The sequence below is a fragment of the Chionomys nivalis genome, chromosome 22, assembly GCF_950005125.1.
Source record: "Chionomys nivalis chromosome 22, mChiNiv1.1, whole genome shotgun sequence".
NCBI classification, from domain to species: domain Eukaryota; kingdom Metazoa; phylum Chordata; class Mammalia; order Rodentia; family Cricetidae; genus Chionomys; species Chionomys nivalis.
In genome coordinates, this window is record NC_080107.1 from 6,551,570 (window position 1) to 6,578,276 (window position 26,707).

General features: G+C 45.9%; 1 protein-coding gene across 8 annotated transcripts in view; it reads left to right on the top strand.

Moving 5' to 3' along the window:
* Positions 1-4,743: 4,743 nt before the first annotated feature.
* The window catches only part of Sestd1 (SEC14 and spectrin domain containing 1), a 95,095-nt gene continuing 73,131 nt past the window's right edge, over positions 4,744-26,707 (top strand). For 4 of the 8 annotated variants that reach the window (XM_057754914.1, XM_057754922.1, XM_057754917.1 and 1 more), the window contains exons 1-2: positions 4,744-4,971; positions 19,519-19,595. The gene's annotated coding sequence lies outside the window, so the exon portion shown is untranslated. Of the gene's footprint in view, positions 4,972-5,078; positions 5,228-19,518; positions 19,596-26,707 lie in introns of those variants that run through there. The other 4 variants (XM_057754915.1, XM_057754918.1, XM_057754920.1 and 1 more) reach the window with 3 other exon arrangements.

The following is a 26,707-nucleotide window of genomic DNA, read 5'->3' on the forward strand; positions in this document are numbered from 1 at the left end:
TGCAAGCCTGTGATATTTTGCACTGACGCTGGAGTTGGGTTTGTTGCTTAACCTCTCTATGCTCCATGAAAAAAAAAGAGACATTGGAATCGGGGAAAGGGTTGTGTCCCCCCTCCCTGTCCCCCCTCCTTCAAAAAAAATCCTATGACCTCATGACTAGAAAAATAAGTGGGTTTTGTTTTAAAATGCTTTGGTGATTAGCAACAGCAGCAGCCAGATAGTACTTTTTACAGTTTCATTTGGCTTGTTTATAAAACAAACAAACAAAAGCAACAAAAAAAGCAATTGGAGAAAATAAAGCCAGTTGACACATAGTTAAACAAGCTTACTGAAGCCTTAGGAAAACTTCCTGGGGTAAAGGACTCCAAAGTCATTGGCTTACCTGACCAGCTGGGGAGAGGATAAAACGAGCCAACAACCTAACTTAAAAGTTATGTTCATAGCATTTTAGAACCATGAAAGAATACTTTAAAAAGATGACCCAATTTTTATACCTGTCTCATTGAAAGGGAGAAATTCTGACCTGGAAATTAAAATGTCATATCTAAAATTGATAAAGTTAGATACTCCACCGTTTTTGTAAGATTATCAAACATTTTTCTTAAACAAGTTAATGATGTATCAAAGTGTATTAATTATATGTATAATGTCATCTCATTTGACAATTTTCTTTCTTTTTTTCCCCCCTTTTCTTCAGAACTGGGGAATTGAATCCAGAACTTTAGGGAATGGTATCCAGCCTAGTACTTTACTGATGAGGCTCTACTTGGACAATTTCCAAATTTTGACTTTTGACATGTTAAAAAAAGTTCCCGACTTTCTGTTTTTTGTTTGTCCCTGAAGGCCAGCTGTAGGAATAATGCCTCAAGTCCAGAGCTACAGCAGGGACCCCCTCATAGGATTGATTGTTGTTTACTTGCTGTGAAGAAGGCTCAGAGTCTGGCTTTGGATGCTGGGTCCCATATTTCCTGACATCTGCTCGCAACCCACCTGCCCCTCGAGGACTCCCCAGCTGCCTGGCTCCCGCTGCTTCCACCCAGTCTCCTTGTTTGTCTTATCTTGACCCCAGGCCTATGCTCACAGGGCAGTGTCTCCTCCTCCTCCATGGAACCTTCTCACTGAGTTCTTCCCTAGCCCACTTAGAACAAACTTACTCCACTCCCTGGACAGTCTCTTTGCTACACTGTTTCTTCCAGCAGGCAGGCTTCTGGTAGGTCACGTGCTTTTCTTATTGTGCTTACTCTCTGCTCCCTCCACTGGAATACATGATCCCCAAAGCAAAGTTGTTGTGTTGGGTTTGTACTCTAACCCCAGTATCTAAGGCAAAGTGGGTACCTAAGAAATGTATAGACGAGTGAGAACAGACATCCTTTGCCTTCACAGAGTGGCTGACCTTAGCTTCTGTCAACTAGTGCTATGTTGGGTTCTTCTTCCTCAGGTGTTTGCTTGATTGAACCAAATTTTTTGGACTGAACTTTTTTCACCGGGTCATTTTTTGAAAAAGTGTGATCTGTCTGCTCATCACAGTAGAAATCAGTATTAGTTAGGGGCCACACACATAGCCCAACAATACTTCCTGGGGACACCCCTTCAGTAAGGCTATGGGAACTGTAATTTCTGCAGGAAGCCACCTTTAGTGTTGCTTAAATGTTCCAACGCTCCAGGCAAAAGGCATTAACAACACTGCTCTGCTTTACCTTGGTGAATTCTTTAGAGGCCCAAATATACCACGCATGGAACATTCTCATAAAAAGTGATTTCTGGCATTCATTTGTTGGAAAAAGAAAACAAGATGAGTTTAGGAATTCACATCCTTTAAAATGATATTTAAATACAGTTTTAAGAAGCCCAAGGGAAATCGTCCGGGAAAACATGGCATTTATAAACATTTTACTTAAAGTATCCTTTGGATCTTTGTCCCTAACAAATGGTCTTCTCCCTACACACTGCTATGTAGTTGGCAGGGGCTCTTAGTGCAGAACATCTAGAATGATATTTAAGAGGCACTAATGTAAAGATCTCCTCAGAGCTGCAAAAGGCAGTTTGGAGAAGATATGTTTTTTACCATAGTGTCTATGGTAAAGCCTTAAAAAGATTTGGGGATAATTTTGCTTCTTTTTAGTTGATGATAACTTGATATGTAAGGATAGCATAGGGAGGTACCAAAGCATTGATGTAATGTCAAACCTGGTTTTGAAATGCCATCCTTAGCAGGTGGAACTGGAGATTCTGTTCTGGGTACAGTGTAAGAGGCCCTTGCTAGATGGGGAAGTTGGGTAGTGTGTAAATGAAGGGCACGTATAAGGGAGAAGACACTGTGATTGCTCTTATCAAGTGTTCCCAAGGCTGAACACAGAAGAACCTGGATGTTCTGTTTCCAGAAGCAAATTTTAGTTTTAGATTCAGGCTTGTGGACACTTTGATATACTTCATTTCATTCATACTTTATCATAATGATTTATAGTGCAATCATTGTTATTACTACTCCCTTTTTGGGGTAGTCGCTGGTAGTGTTTGTGCTTGTCCAAGGTCACAGAGCTAGGAAATTATAGACCCTGCCTACTCTACTTAGAATTTAAGGCAGGTGATGTTTCTACCAACACCATTGTCTACCCACTAAGTTTATAGAGACACACAGTTCAGTTCCACAAAGGGGACAGCAGGACCTTTCAGAGAAAAACGACACTGTTAGGGAGGGATGGTCACTGGGAACTCAACCAAAGGATACTTGCTTTCCAAGGATCTGCTAATTCCTCCCCACTTCACGAGCGTGCTCACGCGCGCGCGCACACACACACAATCTACAAATGCTAACACAGAACCAAAAGACCTCTGGATGAGAGGCCGATTTGAGGAAACTAAGCTATTTTGTCAGTCGGTGAGAGGCTCAGCGCCTTCATTCTGTGAATTCATAGTCTGAGACTTTTCCTTTGTTTCTGTTCATTTCTTTCGTCCCCTTATCAAGTAAGTGACTTGGCATGGAATGGGCAGGTAGGTAAAGAGTGCATATGAGAGTCAGGGCGGTGTAAGTTACCAGGGTGGATTCTCAGGCATGCTCTTGTTATTAGGATAAGCAAAGAATGTGAGTGGGGAAAACCCTCCGCTTTAGAGGGAGAAGCGGAGAGTCCTGCAGAAGACAGGGAGGAAGGAAAAATCACGCTTGGGTGGCCATTTTGTTGTACTTCCTCCTCTTCAAATAGACTGATGCTTAGTACATTTTTTTGTTGAATAGAAAATGGCTTAACGCCAGGTGGTGGCGGTGCACGCCTTTAATCCCAGCACTCCAGAGGCAGAGGCAGAGGCAAATGGATCTCTGTGAGTTCGAGGCCAGCCTGGACTACAAGAGCTAGTTCCAGGACAGGCTCCAAAGCTACAGAGAAACTCTGTGTCAAAAAAAAAAAAAAAAAGAAAGAAAGAAAGAAAAAAGAAAAAAGAAAAAGAAAAGAAGAAAATTATCTAACCAGACCAGTTAGAGAGAAGCTCCCTCGTGTTGTGCACTGTGCTGTGTTCTGGGGAACGCAAAATGAACGAGATCAAATCTCTTTCCTTTAAAGGATCACACAGCACAGGAAGGAAAGACCACCAAAGAAAGAAATGCGACGAAAAAGTGCTGAGGATAACCACAGGAAATCAGGGGCTCTGTGAGAGCAGAGAGGAAAGAATGTGATTTAGTTTGTGGGGTAAGATGTGGGCTGGTGAAAGGGTAGCCTGTAAGCCAGCCGAGGAAGAGGAAGCCATGCCTTGTCTTTGGGGATGGGAGTTCACCTGGTTAAGTGAGGGATACATCCCACGTGCAAGGAACTATTGGAAACACAGCCTCTTGTGGAATCTGTGCAGTGTGTCGGCCTGGAAGGAGAAGACACTTGAAGAAGTGGAGGAATCCGGTTCTAAATGGGCTTGTGTATTGCCTGATGCAACCTTTGAGGATTTTAGACAGTGCTGGGCTCTGTTTCTGGAGGGTTTGTCGGCAGTTACTTGGAACTCAAGCAGAAGTGAATCTAGAAAGCTGTGGCCCTCCGCGTGGTAAAAAGCAGGACTTCTTAAGTAAGCCAAGTAGCAATAGATACAGATCGGTCCCCTAGAATTAAAAGGAAGAAATCTCTCTCGGGTTTCCAGCCAGAGAGCTTTAACAGAAAGGGCTGGGTGTTTTTTGGAATGAAAAGCGTTTATCAGCTGAGATGGTGATACTGGGGTGGTAGTGTGAGATCTAGGGAAGGCCTGGAATTGGGACCATGTGGCCACTGCGGTTTTGAGTGGATGACTCTTTTGAATTGAATTCAGGAAATGACCTAAAAGTGACTTGTGCAATAAAATGAGAAAGAAGACTCTGAAGCAATCATGAGAAAGCCCCATTTGTGAATTTTGGATCATCCAATGGAAAGAGCCCCAGAGCCAAACAAAAGTCTGGAGTCCCACCCAGCCCTTCCAGCAACCCTTTCCCCTCCAGCTTCCCACCTTGGGTATATATGGGATCACTGGCATCCCAGCACACAGGGGTCACATTAGACCAAGGGGGACCTCGGAGACCACGGGAGAGAGGAGGTGGATGAAGCAGGAGAAAACAAACAAGGTGTCAGGGCTACTCCAGCTCCAGCCACACTTCCTGACCCCCGGTCAGGGCTGCTTCCACCACCCACGCGGCCGGGCTCCTCCCGGTGGGGACCACAGGACGTCAATCCCAGGCGCCCCGCCCCCTTCCGTGCCGGGCGGGGTCTCCGCGCCGCCGCCACGGGCGCACGCGAGGTCGCGCGGACGGGGCCGAGCCGCGGGTGCCGGGAGGTGGCCGGGCCACCCGCGCCGCCGCCCCCCAGCCTGACGCACGGAGGGCCGGGCAGCGATTTGCCGCGGGCCCGCCGCCCGGGCCGCTCCGCCCCCGGCCCGCCTCCCTCCCGCCTCGCCCAGCTCTCCGCCCGCCGCGCCGGCGTCCCCGCGTCGTCCCCAGCGCCCGCCAGCCCGGCCCGCGCCAGCCAGGTGAGTGCGGCCGCGCGGGGCGAGGGAGGCGCAGGCCACGCTGGATAGGGACGCGCGTGGCGCGGGCGGAAGGCCGGGCGCGGCCTCCCCCTCCTTCCATTCCACGCCGCTGGCCGGCCGGTCCGCGCCCGCCGCAGACAAAGCGCCCGAGGTGCGAGCCCCCGCGGGCCCTCCCCGCTCCCGCCGCCTCGGCCTCGGCCCGCACCCGTCGCGCCCGCGTCCTGGCGGGGTCCCCGGGCCCCGAATCCAGCAACAGGTTTGAATGTCAGCCTGGATTCACGGGATCGTCTCCCCCCACCCCTGCCTCGCGTGCGGGCATCCCGGGCAAGCCCCTGCGTCTCTGCGTCCCGGCCCGCTCCTTTGTGTGCGCCGGTGGCCACCGGTGCGGGACGCGGGCTGCAGGGCCCGTGCTCAGGGGTCACCCGTAGGACTCGGCTTCCTCGGGGCCTGCGGGCGGGCCACCGCTCCAGCCCTAGAGGGCCACAAAGGGAGGCCCGAGGTACTTGGCCAGGGTGCGGGGACAGTGTCCTCTGGAACGAAAGAGAGCTGCGGTCTACCTAGCTCTGGAGGGGATGGTGGGATTCACCCTGTGTGCGGCAGGGGTGTGCAGACACTGACAGCCCCGTGGCTCTCCCGGCTTTGACATCCTCTCACACGTGGCCCTGAGCCAGAGAAGTTGGGAGCGCTGCTGTGGGGATCACTCAGCAGCTGCTGTTTGACAGGTCCTAGCCGTCTTCAGGTTGTGTTTGAGTCCAGCATAACCCTCCATATGCCTGCCAGTAGTTTGACAAGCTCTCACATTAAAATTGGCACCCGGGGTACCCCAGGGTGGAAAATCCATGTGGTTTTCTTTGGTTGGATCAATTTTATTTTCTTAGTGGGATGGATTTACCCCCATCCAGGAAGGAATCTCAATAAAGAACAATTTATCTTCGTTTACAAGCCTTGGGTCTTGTCACACCTCGCTGGTTCCATTGGTATGGTATTTTAGTGTAACAATACTAAATAGAAGGAAAATATCTTCCTTCTGCTTTAGGCAATAAAATACTTTCTTTGTTCTAGAACCAGGAAGCCTTTACACATAATACTTTTTGTGGCTAGAACTTGGTGGCTACCTTTACCCTGTGACAAACAGCAAAAAACTCCAAAGGGATTGCAAAGCATTTACACTTCTGTATTGATTGTTTTTGTATCTCCAATTCCAGGAAATCGGTTTGCTGAATATGTATTCAGACATTCCAGATGAAACTTAACCTTAGCAACTGGCCCTACTCTGTGTATTTAAAGAGTTTACCCGCATTTCAGCCACTGTGAATGAGTACTGGAATAGTCCATGGGAGAGAATAGGGTGCAGTGGTGGACGTAGGAGTCTGAAAATACATGCAGAACATACAGCAGAAAAGTTGGGTCTACCAGGGTTTCAGATGATTGACAGGTACCCAGAGGAGGTATTTTATACAGGCCCTTTTACTAATGATGTATCTGAAAAGTTAGAAAAAATTGCATTTTGATATAATATATATTATAGTTGCATTTTGATCTTATATATACATACACATATATGTGTGTATGTATGTATTCTATAAGGATTTCCTTAGAACAAACACAGTCTATAAAGTTGATTTTTTTTTTTTTTTTTTTTTTTTAGGGAGTAAGATTATAGCCGATTAATCTGGTTTGTACAGTTTCTTTGGAATAAGTTCACGTTATTACAAACACCACTCATGTGTAATAACTAACTTCAGAAAACTGTTTTAGCTCATGTAGGCAAACAGTAATCTCTTGGGAAAAGTAGGCCTTTAACTTAGTGAGCTGGTGAGTGTTTGTCAACCGGACTTACCTGGGAAGAGGGAGTCGCAATTAAGGAATTGCTTCTTATCAGATTGTCCTACTGTAGGTAAGTCTGGGGCTTTCTCTTGGTTGCTGGTTGATGAGAGAGGGCCCAGTTGACTGTGGGCTGGTGGTCTTGGCTTATGTAATAAGAAAGCAAACTGAGCAAGTCATGGAAGCAAGCCAGTAAGCAGCACTCCCCCGGGGCCTCTGCTTCAGGTTCTGCCCTGAATTCCTGCCCTGGCTTCTCCTTGATGGACTATAACGGTGTGAAGGAAATTCTCTCCTCCCAAGTTGGTTTTGGTCAGTTCCCGTCTCACAGTAACAAAAACCTAATTAGAATAGGAAAGCAGGGTATCTTTTAAGAAAAAGGAGCAGAAACTTAGTTTCTGTATAGCCTTGTTTGAGATATTTTTCATGCCATAGAATTTACCCTTACATTGTACGGTTTTGTAGTGTTGAATATGAACAAGATTGTGTAATCATCACAGCCAATTAGGCAGGCACTACGTCTCCATGCCTCTGGATTTGCCTTTTCTGGACATGCCATGAATGGGATTATGCATTGTATGGTCCTCAGTGCCTCTCACGTAGCTTGCCGTCAGTGTTCCTATTACAGCATTGCTATTTTTATGGGAGAATAATATTCCATTGTGTGGATATACCACAGTTGTTCGTTTCAACTGATGCATATTTGGGTTGCATTCGCTTCTGCCATTTTGTTTAATACTTCAGTGCATACTCATTCTCAAATATTTTATGAACATATTTCATTTCTCTTGGGACTATACCTCTGTGTGGAATATTTGGTCACATGGTGACAACTGTTTTGAAGAACCATTGCAGAGCTTCTATGCATGGGCATTCTCATCACCAGTGCATGCAGGTTCTACTGTCCATTAATTTATGTTGATGTGCTGTCGGTGATAACGCTCAGAGCCTTGCACGTGTAGGCACCTTACCAGCTGAGCTTCACCTCCGTACACGAGGCTCCTGCTTTTTCCACTGGTTATGTTTGTCCTATCCAGCCTAATGGTTGCCAAGTGGTATGAGTTTTATTTGCATCTCGCCTTTTTGTTTCTCTTGGTATTTGTGTATTTTCTTTGGAGACATGTTTAGAGTTTGTCTTCACGGGTATTTTCATATTTGATTTCTAAGTCATGCTAGAACGTAGATTTTATGTAGTTTTCTGGTAGGTGCAGAAAGATTCTATGATTTGCTTGTTTTTTAAGCCTTACAGTTGGAGACAGGGTCTTAATGTGGACTTGTGTTTTTTGACTTTACTTCCTGCATTCTTTTACTTGGTGAGGTGTGCAGAATTATGTTTCGCTTGGTTAATAAATGACAAAGCTGGGGGAAAAAATTAAACCAGATGAAAGGAAGCAAGTGTATGAGCATTCTGTTTTGCTACCAGATTTTACCATGCTTCTTAAAAATAGGTAGATTTCTTCCATCCTAATGGAGGGAGGGCGTGGTTTCCTTATTTCAGGTGGAGAACCAGGGTCATGGAATGTCTAATATCTGCTTCTTCATGCCCACCTGATCCTAGAGCCCTGTGTTCAGGCTCCCAGACAGGTAGCCTCTGCATTCAGTGGCTTCTATTTTCCCGTTAATTTATTCCCTCTAAGACTAAAGTGATTGTGCAGTTTTGTACAAAATATAATTATGTTTCTCTGGGTTAAACTGGAATTAAATTTTATTTTGGAGGGTGCAGTTTCACTTTGAAGTATTGGTTCTTATTCCAGCTTTTATGCACCCCTAAAAGTTCTCACGTGTGAAGAATTCTCAACTGCTTAGAAGCTAGGTAGGGACCATAACATATAATATTTATTCTTCATGGCAAACTCACTGTGAAGTGTGTTTGACACATAAGCAGGGACTAACATTTGTCAAATAAGCAAGTCTATATTAATTAGGAAAAATGGTATTTTTTTTAAAGTATAAGATTTAGAAAATCTGGAATGGATAAAAACTAGAAGTTAATTCTCTCAGTACCGTGTCCTACAGAAGTCACAGGTCTGTTTAAGCACATGGTGACTAGCATGCTCGTTTTCCAACTTAACTCAGTAGACACATAGAGTAGCTGGACCATGGGTGTCTGTTGAATGAGCCTCTCTGAATAAAATAGAGTTTGCTCTACTAACTAGAGCAGCTCTGGGAAAAGAATCTTTGGACTCTGCCTTTAATTTATGTTTTTATTTATCAGAAATGGAACGTGGCAGTTACAAAAACTGAAAGAATGATGGGGATACGGAGTAGATGCTGAGCATCTGTCTCCTTCCCGTCCCGTCTCTTTACCCCTTTACCCCTGCAGGCGCTCCTGCTTCGGGCATCATCTGTCAGCACTGTCACTCACATTTCTGTACCTGTATCTTTGCACTTATGTGTGCTTAAACACACATCCACATGACCACATGCACAGCCATGCATTCACGGGCAGCTTTTCTTGCACAGATGAGATCATCATCCATGTATCTTTGAACGTGTCAAGACTGCTGCATCTGTAGTCACAAATGATGAACATGATAATTATGTTCCCCTCTCAGTTCGCCCTGCCTGGTTTTGGAGTTCAGATTAAACAGGGCCTTCAGAGATTAGCGAGACACTTTCCCTGTTGCTGGGCTCTGGGACAGCTGCAAGTGCCTATCTATCCTGTCAGTATGAGTTAGCTAGCTATCACCTGACCCCTGTGAGGAGCAGGGCACTCCGAGGTGACCTTTCTGATGTTCCCATTGTTTTTGGGCTATCAGTTCTCTACACTTGCTTCCTGTTACACTTTATGAGTTGATGGAGGTAGATGATTAACTAAGTCAGTATATGTAGGGTCAGAGTGGCCTTTCTCACAGAGAATGCTAACGTAAAGTCCTCCATGCCTGCCTGTTGACTGGCTGTGGATGGTAGGTGAGCTTCCTACCCCTCCAGACTCCCACTGTCTTCTCAGAGTTCAATATTTTCTACCCACAGGGTCTGGAAGTCTTAACTGAGATATGAGGTCATATATGAGAAAGCCAAGTAGTTGCCTGTGATAGAAATGAAAAGGACTGGAGGTACAGTTTAGTTGGTAGAGTTTGCGCCCAACATGCTTGACGCCCCTGGACTGAGCACTACACAAACGAGGAGTGGTCACACATCCTGGAATACCAGTACTTGGGAGGTAGAGGCATAAAGCTCAGAAGTTCAGTCCTTGGCAGTAGGGAGAACTTGAGGCTAGCCTGGCATACATGAAACCCTGCCTCATGAGAAGTGAAAAGAGGGGTGGGGGGTAGTAAGATTTATCAGTGTTTGATGCCAAGCCTGATATAGAAAGTTTGATCCCTGAGACCTAGGAGAACCAGTTCCTACCAGTTGTCTGTGACCTCCACAAATCACCAGAGCAGATGTTGTCCCTCACCCCTAAGTCAAAACTAAAGTGAAAAAGAAAAAAAAAAAAATCAAACGTTTTCTAGTAATAAACTTCCACATGCCTTTCAGTGTAACTTGTTACTGTGGCTGTTATGGTTATGGTTGAGTTTAGTAAGAACAAGGAAGCGGATGGAGTGATGGCGTTTGGCTGGGGATTTATAAAACTCCTAGGCTCCTTAGGCTTTAATTTTGGCAGATAGTTCTCTCCAAACACTTGAGTCTTTGGAGGCAGGCTAGTAGGAGAAACAGTAGAGTGTGCAAGCCTGGGTTAGCCTTATGGTATCTGTTATGTTACCTGTTATCTGTTTGATTTCAGACAAGTGAGCATCGTGTTGGCATTTGAATACTTCCATCTTTTTTTTTTTTTTTTTAAATCAGTAATTAGTGACAGACATTCAAATTGCTTGGGTCAGTAAGATGAACTGTAGGCCCAAGTGGGAGGGGTAGTCTATGTCATATTTTCCTTGGACATGTCACTCACCTCCTCAAATTCTGAGGAAGAGAGCTGGTCTCTTCCCCGCCTGTCAGTGCCTAGCCAGGTTGTGTCATTCACGACAGCAGTCCCCTCTGGGGCGGGGATACAGGGAGTTAAGTGTGGAATGTCCTGGAAACTGAAATACTGATGTACAGAAAGCCCATCCAGGGTCGAAGGAGACTACTTATTTATTAATGATTTCCATGAATAAAATACAGATAGAGGATTGTTAATGTGTCCTAATGTCTGTGCTTAGGAGTGGTCTTTTTCCCCCTAATACTTTGTTTTGCTCATGATGGTTTCACCTACATAATTTATTACTTAGTACTCATTTTATTTTCAGTTTGCTCAGGTAGGGGGCTGGGTGGTTCCTAAGGGGACAGTGGGGTGAGTATATATGTGAGACCTGGACAGGACAGCTCCTGACAGTGGAGGATGTGCAGAAGCTGCAGCTCCTTGGAACGGAGTTGAGACGATCTGCATTAGAATTCCATCTTCTCTGAACTTGCAGGGTCATTTAGAACGGAGCCTGCCCTTGTCCGCTGGTTTGTAAAGAGCTATTGATTAAATTCTTGAAAGATGGTAATATTGTTTTTCCTTTAATAGGGATTGCTAGAGTGTTTGCTCCTCTTTCAGTTTCATTGATTGGATATCTTGGCAAGCTTTGAGTTAGGGATATGCAAAACTAAAAATGGTATTGGAAGATCACAAATGAAATTGATGCCCAGTAATCCCACAAAAGGATTGGGTAACTCTGTGGAGGCTTCAGCTACTTAATGGGAGTGGAACTTGCACTGTTCAGAGAGAACTTTTGTCAGGGTGAGCTCAGATTACATCATGTAGACTTCCACTTACATTGAGTGAAGTGCCGTGGTCCTCCTCATTGTCCTCTTCATTGTGGTAATGATCACGTGTTGTCCTCCTCCTCCTCCTCCTCCTTCTACTACTACGATACAACAACAGCACATTGGAACTAAGGGTAGGAGTTAGAAGAGGTAGATCTTGTCTTCATAGAGCTTATCATTTAATTGGGAGACAAGGAATGAAGAGCAGGTCTGTCTGCTCTTTGTAAAATCCACGTGTTGAGTTGGGCTTTGGTAAAGAGTCACAGTCTCCTGAGGAACACTGACAGGAACAATGCCACCTTTTGAAGATGTAACTGTGTGTCTATCTTGGTTATCTCAGAGGTTATTTTGCTTTATATAATGAGGTAAGTCTCTTTCAAGAATTGTTCTGGCCGGGCGGTGGTGGCGCACGCCTTTAATCCCAGCATTTGGGAGGCAGAGGCAGGCGGATCTCATTGAGTTCGAGGCCAGCCTGGTCTACAAGAGCTAGTGCCAGGACAGGAACCAAAAGCTACGAGAAACCCTGTCTCAAAACAAACAAACAAATAAATAAATAAATAGAATTGTTCTGTGTGGACTGGTGCCCAAACTCTTAGACTGGCTCTGAAAGCCAAAGCCAAATTTGAAACCCACCCTGGGGTGGCCCAGTAGGTCTTAATGCTGGACAACTTCTAGCCTTTGTCTCAGCAAACAGGGTTTCTCTGTAGCTTTGGGGCCTGTCCTGGAACTCATGCTGTAGATCAGTCTGGCCTTGAACTCACAGAGATCTGCCTGTCTCTACCTTCTGAGTGTTGGATTAAAGGCGTGGGCCACCATTGCCCGACCTGCATTCTTACATCCTTAGTCCATTGCAGAGCAGAAAGTGGTATAAATACATAACAGGAAGTCCATGGAGGATGACATGAAGGCAGACGGACTCATGCAGCGGGGACCAGATGTGGTGAATAGGTTTTGTTCCGTGGGCCATGGTGAAGACAGCTGCTGGATCTCATGGGCAAGCCACTGTGGTCCCACCCTGCCTGTTGTCATGGGTGGGAGTCCTGACGGCATGAGTGTTGGTACTTGCTGTCCCTGGTGTAGGTAAGATACACAGCATGCTAAAAACCACAATAGGTGGGTGGCTTTTAAGTTTAGATTTTTCAGGGAGAGAGGCCAGTTTGACGAAGAAGCTGACAGTGTGCTGGACTGGCAAGCAGCCCCACCCAGCTAGGATCCAAGTACATTTAAGGAGAAGTGGTGTTGGTGGGGAAAGTCTCAGTAGACAGTGGAGGAAAATTAATTTCTGAATTTTGATTTCGAATTTCTCCCACTCACTACATTATTTTCACAGTTGATCTTAGTCCAAGTGCTTTTTATTATAAAAAGCTAGTTGTGATGTAAATGGGTAGTGCATGCATTCACTGCAGTTTAGAAGAGGCAAACAGACACGTGTAGAAGGCCCAGTTTTAGTCTCCTGCCTTGAACCCTTTCCTCTGGGAAGCAGCCAGGCTGAGGATCACGGGCCCTCCCGGAAGCACCCATTTTCTACATGTGTGTTTTCTTACTCCTTTGACGTAGAAGACACCGCAGTCCCTGTGCCCACACTGTCTGAACCTCATGCCAGTACGTGAAGAGCTCTGTCTGTTCTCCCCTAAACTCTAACTCTCTTCTTACCTCCCTTTCCTCTCCCCTCTTCCTGCTGCTCCCCTCCTCCCTCCCTCCCTCCCTTCTCCTCTCCCTTCTTTTTTGCTGGGTTTTTTTTTTTTTTTTTTTTTGAGGCAAGGTCTCCTGTAGCCCAGATTTGTTTGGGACTTTGTGTAGCTGAAGATGACATTAAACTCCTAATCCCCCATGCCTTTGCCCCTGAGGATTGAGGGTGTGAGCCACTGCATGTGATTACTGTGGGTTTTTTGTTTTTTTTTTTTTTTTGAGACAGGCCTTGCCATGTTGCCCAGGCTGCCTTTGAGCTACACTGGGTCCTCCCTTAGTTGTTTCTTTTCTCTCCTCCTCCTTTTTCTCTTCCTCCTCCTTCTTCTGTGTATTAGAGAGAGAGAGAGAGAGAGAGACAGACAGACAGAGAGAGAGAGAGAGAGAGAGATTATGTTTGGTGTTGGGGGTCTAACTCAGCACCTCCTACAAGACAAAGTCTATGCCTTGCCTCGTGTGGGTCAATGCTCCGACCCTGAGCCTCTCCCCAGCCCCTTGTTCTGGAATGGTTTTAGATGTATTTTCCAAGGGATTCCTCTCATGCCCCTTACCTGGTTTCAGTTTCCCCTGACTTTTTCTTAGAATGGAAGATAGTCAAAACCAAAGCCACGCTGGCATGTAACTGGTGACTAAAGGCCGGGCTTTATTTGGCCGTCACCGGTTTTCCGCTAACTGTCCCTCTTCTGTTCCAGGACCCCTTGGAATATTAGACTGCATTATGGCTTTTCTCTCGGCTCAGCTTGTGTTCTTGGATGACCCTAAGAGTTTTGAGAAGTGCCAGTGAAATATTCTATTAGAATACCCCAGAACAGCCCTGAATGTGTGTGTGTGTGTGTGTGTGTGTGAGAGAGAGAGAGAGAGAGAGAGAGAGAGAGAGAGAGAGAGAGAGAGAGAGAGAGAGAGCGCTTCCTCATGATCACAGCAGTGCTATGGGTATATGTCTTTAATAAATCTTGGTATTTCTGTAGTTAAGCCCGCCACTAATTTTATAAACCCTACCTTATAACAGACACTCTGGTGATTTAATAAGTTATAGTGGTTAAGACTGGGTTTTGGAGCTTGATCAGATCTGTCCAGACCCTAGCGCTGCCCCACAATGTGATCTTGGGTTTCTTTCCCCTGATTCCCACCTTTAAGAGCTGTGTGAGGACTGAATGAGGAACTGTGTGAGATGCCTCGGGAAGCATTTGGCGTGACTCTGATGCTGCATGCGTGCTGATCATTATTAAAACGTTACTGTTTCGGTTGTTAGAATAATACTGTAGTCGTTTATTTTTTGTTCTTTCACAGATGATGGAGAGGGAAGGTGCATGTCAGAGCATTCCTAGGAACTGGGTCTTGGGTCTCTAATACCTTAGTAGGTTCCTTAAAGGACCGGAATGAAGATCGGCATCCAAAAGGGATTGTTAGGGTACTGTACAGGATGCAGTCTGGGCAGCCACGGCTGTCTCACCGGGTGACTAACAGTCCCATTCTAGTGCTCAAAGCCTAAAGGATTCCTGGGTGGAAAGCTGCTGGTCTGCAGCCTTTGTGGGAGTCCCAAATCCGACACGTGGGAGGAGCGCACAGCAATAGGACAGATGAACTCGCCGTGAGAGTGCGAACGCACAGGCAAAAAGGAGTTCCTCATGTCCTTCCACGTGGGCTGCCGTGCCTAGAGTAGGGTTAGGTCTTCAGGTTAAGTAAAGTCCTTACAGCATTGTTGTGGTGATTTGTGTCATGGTTGATTCTGGATATAGTCAAGTAGACAGCCAAGGTTAGCCATTGCGAGATTCTTGGTACTTGCAGTTCTGATCTTTGGAGATGTTGCTGAGTTTTCCCTCCATGGAGGAAGTTTGCATATTGACCAAGGATAACTGAGGAGCGCAGTTTACAGTGTTAATTTCAAAACCACATTATTTGATCTTTGTCTAGCCATTGGTAATTTTAACATCTCTTCTAAGTGTGGTACTTAAAGAGTTTAGGATTTGCTTATGCCTATAATCCTAGCACTTGAGAGACAGAGGCAGGAGAATTGCCAGTGAGTTCAAGGGATGCCAGGGAAGCATAGTGAGTTACAGGCTAGCCTGGGCTGTGTAGTGAGACCCTGTCTCAGACAACCAAGCCACCAAGCAAGCAAAAGCTTTGGTTTGGATGTTGCCTGTTCAGAACTCATTTGTTCGCCGTTAGTTGGGAAGTGTGGAGCACTGTTGAGGTGAGTAATAGCTGGGGAAAGACTAAAATACTGTGGTTGCAGGGCAGACCAGCTGAGCATCGGAATTCCAAATGCTGACCTCCTGAACCGGCTTGGTGACTTGGAATGCTTCAAGTTTTAGGAGTGGTTCTGCTGCCTTGTAGCTTTGTAATTGACCAAGAAGGAAGCTGCCAAGAGAGGGCTGGAAGCACAGTTGGTGGTTACATAAAGCTCAAAACACATCAGCCTGACATAATTTATAACATGCAGATCTATTTTGCATAATAATCAGGCATGAAACAAAAGCTATTTGCATATGTAACCGTGATTAGCAGGAACAGCAACTTGTAGTTTTTCTTCTCAGTTCTCCAGCACGCCTGACCACTGCCAGCCAGCAGTGTCTGATACTTCTACTCTTCAGTAGCATCTTCATTAATCTGCCCTCCGCTCAGCCATGTTCCGTTGCCTTCCTCTCCTCCTTCCTATTGCTTAAAAACAAGAGCAGACAGAACCTGCTCTCCTCCTTGTGTTTTCTTGTTCAGCTCTTCAGCCCTAGACCTTGGGGGCAGAGCTTGGCTCTAACAGATCCGCCAAAGGCCCATGTGTTGTGTGAGAAGCTGGAGCCCCCAGCTTGGTACTGAGAGGTAGTAGGAAGCATAGAGGTCTGGTGGTGGTTTTGTGGTTTTTTTTTTTTTTTTTTTTTTTTTTTTTTTTTTTTGTCATTGGAGGTAAATCTCAAAGGGGCCTTGGAACCCTCTTTTTTGCCTGGTGATGAGGGGATCAGCTCTACTCTGCATGCCTGCCACGATGTACTACCCCACCCACTGTGCTCACAAGTGGTGGTGCTCCGGCACAGCCTGCAGCGCTAACACAGAGCGGGCTTTCTCCTGATGAGCTGGCAGGTGGGCTGGTTAGTTTTCTGCTGGCTGGAGTTGGCATGACCCATCCTTTGCTGTTTCTGCCTTTGCCTCTTGTGTTGGAGTCTGTGAGGTAAGCCTTGCACATTATGCGTGCCTCCTCCTTACTCCTCACAGGATGGACACTCCGGCACACAGAAACACACTCTCGGCACTTAGACGCGGCTGCCGTGCTAAGGAAAGGGGTGGTAGACCAGGAGGGGAATAAGCACCTCAGTGGAATCTGGGACTGTTCTGAAACCCAGCAGCTCAGCCAAACACGCCCATTGCCTTCATCAGGCTCTGCTGGATCCAGAAGTCAGAATTTTTCTTAGTTGCCTTAAAATGCAGTCCAGTGTCTTCTAAGTCTTTTTGTCTTAATTTGAGAGGACAGACTCCAGCCTCCTGGGGACTGGTGATACCATCTGCGCAGATGCCCTGGAGCACTTAGTGACAGGAAGGAACTTGGAGGCAGCCGAGGAGACAAACACAGCTCCTACAAATGTTGGTGGGGCTTGGGTTGTCTTTGTACGAGCCCACGGGATGTCTTCTCCCCGTGGGAAAGGTGGCAAAGCCCCTTCAGGATCTGGGTTGGTAGCAAGAAGGAAGCTACTATCAATGCTTTGTGAGTTAGGAAATACTAGAACTGCCAAGATAGAGATGGGGCTGGAGGGTGCGACAGGCCCTGGGGCGCTGAGCTCAGCAGAAGGGAGCACTTGAATTCCGCTCTGCACACAGTTGTTACGGCGTCCTTTGAGTGAGACTGTTTCTGTACCTTGGGACTGTTCACGCTCGTGGTTACTCATATCTCAGTATGAGTCATCTAAGCAGATATTGTCCTTTTTTTTTCCCTCAGACTTCCTTGAGATCAGATATTTTAGAAAAAAGAATATTGGTAGGAGAGAAACTTTATAATTTACATCTGCTCTTGTCCAGACTATTTATACCTAGTTTGTTTGTTCAGGCTATATTCTGGGTGTGCTATAAGCAAAGCAGGTTTATTTTGGATACTTCTAAAGGTAGGGAAGTCCAAGAGAAAGGCAGTGAGTGTCACTCTGACGTGATTTGTAGATGGCCATCTTCTTGTCATGGCTTTGCCTGGAGGAAGGCAGCAAGGGGCTTTTTGGGATCTCTGTTGTTTTTATGGCACAGGCCTTAGACACCAAGGCCAGTCGCCCTAATCTGAACTGTATCCTTGGCCCTCTTTGCATTTTAAAACAGGAGATAGTGTCTGCAAATCCCCTAGGCTGGCCTTGAGCTCGCTTTGCTGTCCAGGAAGGCTTTAAGCTTGAGGTCTTCCTGTCTTTGCTTCCTCTGTGGCTGGCCGTAGGTCATATGGTTTGGACATCTCTCTCAGGAGGGTACTAGTCCTGTCCTCACGACCTAGTCACCTACAAGGGGCCCAAGACCTTACTCTGAGGGTTAGGACTTGAAGGGACAAAGCGTTCTGTTTATAGCACATCTGTTGTGCACTGCAGGTGCCTGGTGACATTTGCGTGCTGAGCACAGGCTGATGGGGGAAAGCACAGCATCGGAAACACCCCCTGGGCATCTTCATGACTGTATCACATGATCAGTGATTCAAGTAACAGAAGACCCTAAATGGCAGTGCTGAGGATTGAACTAGGGCCTTGTGCATGAGAATGTCTTCTGCCTCTTAATGGCTCTCCTAACAACACAACCTGACTTAAAGCCCTCACCTTATCCTGTTCAGTTACAAATATCGCCTCCTAACCAGGAGAAGGAGTGAGGGGGAAGAAGTGGGGTGTATGAGGGGAGGAATAAAGGGAGGGAGGGCTTAGTGTTGAGTCTCCTGCTGTACCTGTGGGTTACCTGCTTTGTGTTTTCCGGCGTTGCTGTTTGTTGGACACACTCAGGTGCTGTATCTTGATGGATTAGCCTTCATTATGTAATGTGCTTCTCTGTCTGATATTTTCATTGCTTCAAAGTTAACTTTATATATTATTAGAGGTCATTTAATGTTCCTTTGGCTACTAGTTACGTGATTAATCATTTTACATTCTTTTCCTTTCAGCCCGCCTCTGTGGTGAACTTAAATTGGGGTAGGTGGTGTGTGCTATAATCTGGTTTATTCAGGAGGCTGAGGCGGAATCCTAAATTTGAGGTGTGTGTGAGCTACAGAGTAAGTTCAAGGCCATCTTAGATCTTATTAGTTAGATCTCAAACTAATAAGAAGAAAGAATTGAGGCCTGCCTATAGGTCAGTGATAGCGTGGTTGCCTAGTGTGTGTGAGGCCCTGGATTCAATCCCCAGTACGACAAATAGTTTGTTACACACGTTGTAGGCAGCTTGTAGTTGGGCCATGCATGCTTCCTGCACTACTCTGTTGTCTCAATATACTTGGATTATTTGCACTTACTGGGTTTGCTGTTAGGGCTGAAGTCTGTATTTTCTGTTTGTTTAGTTTTCTGTTCCTAGCTGGTCAGATTGCATCTGCAGTCAAGAATCAGAGGGCTGAAGGCTTGGCACTCAGTTAATGTGTTTTCATTCAGGCCTGGACCCAGCCCATGGGATGGCGATGCCCACGTTTAAGGATGTGCTTTCTACCTTAGTAAACCCAGTCTGGAACTTTCCCTCATGGACACTCCGAGAGCTTTGTCTCTCAGGTCATTCTGGATGTTGTCAGAGTTCATTACTTGTCACCATCTTACCAGTGGTGAGATATGGAAGCCTCGCCTCCTGCCTCCCTCTTAGCCTTTGCTTTCTTCTGGCAGATCGACTTAGGGGAAGAAAGATCCATTCATGCTATAGGTTCATATTTCCAGTCCATTGTGGCAGGCAGGGCTTGGAGGAGTTCCAGACAGCAAGGGCATCCCTCAGCCTGGCCATCCCTTCATATCTGGGGACCAGGAGACAGGCAGGAACTGGAGGTGGGATTAGTGTGTACTTCCACCAGAGAGGTCCTGCCTCCTAACAGTGGTGCCGAACCCTCCCCCACCAGTAGCACGTCATGCTTTCAATGTTTTCCATATGTAAACTTTTCTGCTTTAATTGTCAAACACAAGGACAAGAAAAGTGTATTCACCAATGGTTTTGTTTTGTTTTCCTCATAAGGTACGGTTCCCTCTTTTGTTAACACAATTTCTTTTAAACCATGTCTGTTGTTGACAATTCTTTTCAGCATCCCTTCATCTCTGAATCTATTTTTTTCCCTTGAGCTCAGCGTATTTTTGTTGAGTGTAGGCTTTTGGGTTGACAACCTATTTTTTTTTCCTTCAGCATTTGAAAAATATTCTGCCTACCGTGGTGTCTGAAGAGAGGCCTGCTGCCATTTGAATTGTTTTTCAGAACACCGGGTAAGATCCCATTTTTCTCTGAATGCATTCCCTGTTCTTGGTTCTCAGAAGATTTATTATACTGCAGCGTGAGGCAGAGGTTTTGGGTTCTGACTTCTTTAGGTTTCCCTTAACTTCTCTAGCCCAAGCATGTGTATCTGTCTCTCGCCAAATCAAAAGCATCGTGATTTCTCTAGCATGTTCTATCGCTGCCTCCCTTTCCCCGACTCTGGGACCAGGCTGATGAGGGAGATTTTTCGTTTTGGCGTCTTGAATCCTCGGAGATGGGTTCTCTTGTTTTCTGCCAGTGAGAGCTGTATGCAGCGTGCTCGTATCTCACCGGGCTGTCTCACCTGTCCCGGAGTCACCACACTGAACCATGAGCCAGCCCTGGTCCTCAGCTGCTTCCTTTCGGTGCTGTCATTTTCTTCTCTCCCTTCCCTCATCGGCGCCCTCTTGTTTTTAAACAAGTTATTACTAGTTAGGGTGTTTAACTTGCTGTGTATCCCAGTTGTCCTCAAGCTCCTGATCTTCCTCCTCAGCCTCCAGAATTCTTGGATTACCGGCACACAAGTGTGTGCCACTGTGTCCAGCTCCCCTTCCGGTTCTTTGTAGCTTTTGCTTCTTTGTTAAGATTCTCTTTGTTAGCCAGGCAGTGGTGGCGCACACCTTTAATCCCAGCACTTGGGAGGCAGAGGTAGGTGGATCTCTGTGGTTCCATTCTCTGTTTTTTTGTTAAGATTTTCTTTGTTGAAACTGTTTTTTTCATTTGTTTTAAGCCATGTTCAAGATTGATTGTTGGAGTTTTTGTTTGTTTTTTGAGACGAGGTGTGTTTTAGTTAGGATTTCGATTGCGGTGAAGAGACCATGGCCATGGCAACTCTTATAAAGGAAAGCATTTAACTGGGCTGGCTTACATTTTCAAAGATTTAGTTCATTATCATCACGGTGCGACATGGTGACTTGCAGGCAGACATGGTGCTGGAGAAGTAGCTGAGTGTCCTACATTTTGGTTTGTAAGTAACAGGAAATGGTCTGTTTTACTGGGAGTGGCTTGAACATTGGAGACTGATAATTCTTTCTTAGACTAACCTCTCCGCCGACGCAAATAATCCCAATCTAACTAAACTAGACTGAATTAAAAGATGATCATGTTTAATGAAGTGCTCCCAGGTGGCCCCGAGAAAGCATGGAGAGGGGAAGAGAGAGAAGGAGACCACGTGAAACCCAGAGACCACGTGTTCATTCTCTGGGGGGCAGTTTAAATAGCCTGTGGGAGTGGTCTTGACCTTCCCTGGGGAGGGGGTTACTGTTTGGTGGGTTTTCTTGACCCTCCCTGGGGAGAGGTCACTTTCTCAGAGGTGGAGTTTGGACTGAAGCAATTCCCAGGGGAGGGAGCTTATGCCAGGAGCTGGGGTGAAGCCCCGAGCCAAACAATCCAGACTTTTTGTATAAAGGGGTGCCAGGGAGCTGAGGCGATGCTTCTGACCAGAGACCTCAAAGGCCACCCCACAGTGACGTACTTCCTTCAACAAGGCCACACCTACTCTCAAACCCACACTTCCTCATAGGGCCGCCCCTCTGGAGGCTATTTTCTTTCAAACCCCCACAAGGTCTCCCTGTGTAGCCTGGATCCAGGTGACCTCTTTCCCTCAGACTTCCAGTTACTGGCACCACAGTTGTGTCCCATCATGCCCAGCACTCAGGCTGTATTAAAGTCTCTGATGGCATTCTGATGTGGTCCTCACGTGGGTTCCGCCTGTACATGGGGTGGAGATAGTGGGATGTGGGGAAGATGAGACTCTTGGATCTTTGTGGCCTTCTGTGATATCACCCTGCAGTTGGGGTGAGGCAGAGTGCAATGTTTCTGTCCTATTTGGCTGGGAAATAGCATAATTATTGTCTAGAAGATTGCTACCCTGCTACCTTGCCTTTCCTTGTCTGTGACCACAGGCTTCAGCTGTGTTTGTAACCCTTCTCTTGGTGTTTTCAGGTTGATAGCCTTTCACCTTTGAGTCTGAGATGCAGTGAAGGGAGCAGGACCTCTATAGGACTCAGATTGTTCTTTGTCTCATGGTCCCCTGACAGACTGTTGTCTGTCCCTTTCACTGACTCCTATGCTTGTTTTAGTTTAGTTGTACCCGGAAAGAGGAATAGGAAAAAAATACTTCCTTACTGTCTTGACAGGAGGAGCACCATGCCACTTCTTTTAAACACCCACGCTGTGACACTTTCTTTGCATGTAGACGAAAGCTGTCTGTCAGAGTTTCTCAGCCTGATGTTCGTCTTGACAGTATACTTCCGAGTCTCTGTGACAACATCACACTGAGGGTCTAGTTTGTTGAGTATTGGATTTAAACACTGGAATACTAGATAAAGATTGGCATTTGATTGAATGACAGTTTTTGTTTTAATAAAGTATTAGTGCCAAATGGCCAGTTATTTTGAATACATTGTAGTCAGCTCTGGAGCCTTGGATTATTAGTTCCTGTGCCTGGGCTCAAACCCTGGGATTCTGGTTCAGTTGGTGTAGATGGTGCTGGGCTTTGACAGTTGTTGGAAACTCCCTCTGTAACTCCGATGTAGAGACTGGCTAAAATATAAGTGAACACCTGTGGCTTTTGCGGCTCAAAACTTCTGTCTTGGAATGCTTCCACTTACAGCCTTGAATTTTCTTTTAAAGTTTTTGCCTTAAACATTTTTGCCTTGGACATTCTGTTGTGCTTTGCGGTGATCAGTATTGTCAGAATGATGAAATCTAGACTCACCTGGGAGACAGGCTTCTGAGCAAGCCTGTAGGGGTTGTCTTGCTGCCCCTTGTGGGTGACAGCATCCCCTGACCTAGATCCTTGACTGTCAGAGGAGAGAGGAAGCTGAGCAGCAGTGCGCATTAACCCCCTGCTGTTCGCAGTTGGGACATCAGAGTGAGCAGCTGCTTCCAGCTCTGCCCCTTGACTGCCCCGCCATGATGTCATACCTTGAGCTGTGAGCTAAAATAAACTCTGTCTTTGTTAGGGCTCTTGGATCAGAGTATTTTTAGCCAGAAAGAGGAAAGGAAACCAAGACACACATCCTGCCAATGGCATACTTACCTTGTAGAAGCATTATATGAAATAGGGTTTGCTTTGCAAAGAGAACAGTGGTTTGTGAAATCAGATACCCATAGTTTCTCTTGCTCCTGTGGCAAAATACCTTTCATAGACCACTCACGGAGGGCGTGGGGCATGGGGTGGGAGTGTGTGGTAGGATTACAAGTGTGGCTGACAGGTGCAGGGTCTAGTTGTCATGGTGGGGAGGCCAGGCTGCTTTCGTTCAGGTGTGGAGGGCAGAATGCCCTCTGCATGCTGTTCAGGACCTGTCTGCATTTGGGTGAGATGTCCCTCTCCATTTAACCTGTTCTAAGCTTTTCCAATAGACATGCCCAGAGATTTGCTTCCATAGTGATTCTAAATTCCATCAAGTGGCCAGTCAGTATTATAACCATCGTGATGTTTTTACACAACTCAAAAATGATAAAAATCTTATACTAATTTTTTAAAGATTTGTTTTCTTTTGAGTTTTTCAAAAGGTACATATAGGAGCAGAACAGACACTATAAAGTTCTATATATTATTTAATGAAATCTACTACCTTTTTGTTTGTTCGATATATATTTTGAGACAGGACTCACCCACCCTGTAGACCATGCTGTCTTGGCTAGCCTCTACTTGTGCTCTTCCTGCCTCATTCTCCTGGCTGCTTGGATTAGAGGTTACATCACTATGTGTCATATGAAAGTCATAGTCTTCTATTTTTTAAAGACCATTTCTCATGTCACATAGACTAGCCTCCAGTGCACTCTGCGGCAGCCCAGAGGCCTTAAGCTCTTGATTCTCCTGTTCATGCCCCCAAGTGCTAGGATTATGAATGTGTGACACCATGTCCAACTCCAAGACAATCTTAATCTGCTTGTAATTTCTTTTTGTCCTAAACAATAGCATATATGGCTACTAAGATGAAGAGTCTAGTTGCAGACAAGGAATTGGCAGTTGGCAGTGGTCAGGGTTGGTGAGTGGCTCTTGGCAGGATCTTGTGTTAGAACTGTAGGCAGGTGGCTTTGGCTTCTAGTAGTAAAAGTGGTTCAGGCCTAAGGAAAGAAGGGCAAGCCAGAGGAAGACAGAGAAAAAACGCCAGGTAATAGAGAACATGGAGATAAAAATAGGAGGACAGATAAGAATTCAATTAACTTCCGTGACCGTGCCTCTCGTCGGAGGAAGAAGTCTGGCGTTCCAGTTCTCTATTTTGGGCATGCATATTTAGCTCAGGTCTTTGTGTATGACCTCTGTAGGTAAGATGCAGGCAGGATTATAAAATGATACTAACTTGCCTCTAATTAGTCATTCATCAAACATTAGGTCTCCAGTTTCTTACAGAAGCCAAGGTCGAGGGCCTGCTACCATGCTTTGTAGTAGATGACGTGACATTATTGGATTGCTGTCAAATTCTCGCCAGCTTCTGTTTTTCTAACTGTAGTAGATGCTGTGTGTTTTCTTTAGTGTGTATTCTTATGGAATCTAAGCCCTTCCTATGTATTATATGTACTATCTACAATATCATTTCAACATCTCTGTGCTGTGATTGGATCTCCATCTTTGTGGCAGGCGTATGGTTGGACTTTGTCTTGGTGTGTGGCGGCTGGACAGTCTCTGTACCTCCAAATCCTGAGAAAGGGTCTGAGGTTTCACGGTACTGCAGGAAGGCGTGTTGCTGTGTTAGACACATGCAGTCTAATCATCCAGGCTTGTCCTGGACTGTAACCACTTCTGTGATTCCAACAGAAGGAGAGGTAAACTAGCCACTTAGAACTTCTCTAAGGACCCGGTGTGGGGCTCAGCACATAGGCCTGGGGACCTGTGGTCCATTCAGGCTGCCCTTTGACTTCTGAGCATGCCCCGTGGCATGAGCCCTCTTCTTCCCGCAAATAAACAAATGTAATAAAGCCTCTCCAGACTAACCCAGCTATTTGCCTTATACTCACCGTGTTCTGTCTGCGTTGTAAAAACTCAGGATTCGGTGGGGAGAGGCAGACATATGATAAGTGAGACTGGATTGGTCCCTTCCCTGCTCCAGCAAAGACATTTAGGGTACCCTCAGTATCGTGTCAGCTCTGATAGGAGCACAAGGGGAGGACGAGGCGGGTCACAGAAGACTCAGTGCATACTGGTCATCAGCAAGCTTGAGAAATGCCAGGAAGATGAAACCTCCCTGGACAGGGCTAATTTCTCTACATAGGATTTTACACTTACGTGTTACAGGATTTTTTTTCCCCAGAGAAGTTTTAACTTGGATCATTGTGTCACTAATAACTTAAGAATGTCTGCTTTAAGACTGAAATAATTCCATTTTCTCCTGTGTTACGTGCGGTGGGAAGAATGGCAGCTGTGATAATGCTCCCTTTGACTGCTTCTCTTATACCAGACTGTACTGCATTTGGCTTTAGACCCAAGACAGTAAGATTCAGGACTGGATTTGTAATAGAATTGAATTTAAAGTCAGGAGCTACATCTTTTAAAGCACTTTGACAAACAGATGGTTGTTGTTCTTAAATATAAAGTAGAACTGCCTTCGGTTTTATATCATTTTGCTTATAGTATTAATTGCTGTCTCAGTTCATGATTTAAAAGCCCGTGAGCAACAGTGCTGGCTAGTTTTGTGTCGACTTGACTAAAGCTAGAGTCATTTGGAAGGCGGGAACCTCAACTGAGAAAATATCCCTACCGGATTGGCCCATTGGCAAGCCTATGGTAGGTAATTAACTTAATTAGTGGCGGATGGGGAGGGCCCAGCCAATTGTGGGTGGTACCACCTCTAGACAGGTGATCCTGGGTTTTATAATAAAGCATGCTAAGTAAGCAGCACTTCTAGAGTCGGCCTCCAGGTTCCTGCCCTGAGTTCCTGCCTTGATTTCCCTCAGGGATGGAGTGTGACCCAAGAGCTTCCACAGCAGTGGAATCCCTAAGGCAGTATCCTTCACCATGAAAGTATAGAAATTAAAACATAAAATTCCTATCGGATAAAAAATGAAGTATAGGATTTGTTATGTCTCATATTACTTAGTAAGTGGATACACAATCCATTTCCCTTGGGACGATGTGTATTTGACTTCCAATCTAAAATATAGTCTTCATTTTTCAGAAAACTTTATTGGGCCTTCTTAATGTCTTCATTCTTTTCTGCGTGCTCTCTGCATGTGTGTATGTGTACTTACAAAATCATTCGTATTCTTGAGTACTCTTTGAGGACTTTTTATATTCTGAGTAATTGAACTTGTGTCTGTGGTGTGATCAGTTCTCTCAGTGGACTCTAACTTGTCAAGGAATATTATACTGCCTAGGCAAAGCAAAGCAAGCCTTTAAGGGCAGGTAGCGATTCCTCAGCACAGCCACACCAGGTATAAGAGAGCGTTGGAGCAAGATGGCGGCAGAGCCCAGGGCATAATTGTGGAAGTGTGATCTGTGTGTTGCTGGGGAGAGACACACAGCTGAAGAGGCACGGTCGTGATCTTCAGGACCGCCCTGTGACAGTCCAGTGGAGGTTTGGCCACCCCACACTGCATGCAACAGTAAGGGGACAGATTGTTTTGCAGCTGTGTGAATCTTGACTAAAAGGAGTGTGCAGTCAGGAAGTCCACCAGCGACCGTCCAGTCAGGAGGAGCCATGCCATGGGGAAGGCAGAGACACAGCCCGTGCAGCCTTGATTGTGTGGAAGGCACAGCTTCTCTGTTGGGTCTTACGACGTGTGGGGATGTGCGTGTGTGCTGCGGAATGATACGGAAAACTTCTGAATGCTGGCTTTGCTTCAGTTGCCTTCATCTTGAAATAATTTAAGGTTTAATAGAACAGTAACCAAAAAGAATCTGAAGAATTCCCATGTATAGTCTTTACCTTATGGTCTCCTAATACCAGCTCCATTTCTGCATTTAATTTTTCTGTGCTGGAGCTTATTGATTTAGCTCATCTGGCTGGACAGTGAGTCCCGGAACTCCTTCTGCCTCTCTCTCCTCATAGATTGAGCTCTTCTGGCTGGACAGCGAGTCCTGACATTCCTTCTGTCTCTCTCTTTGGTGTTGGGATTACAGGTGTGTGCCATGAGC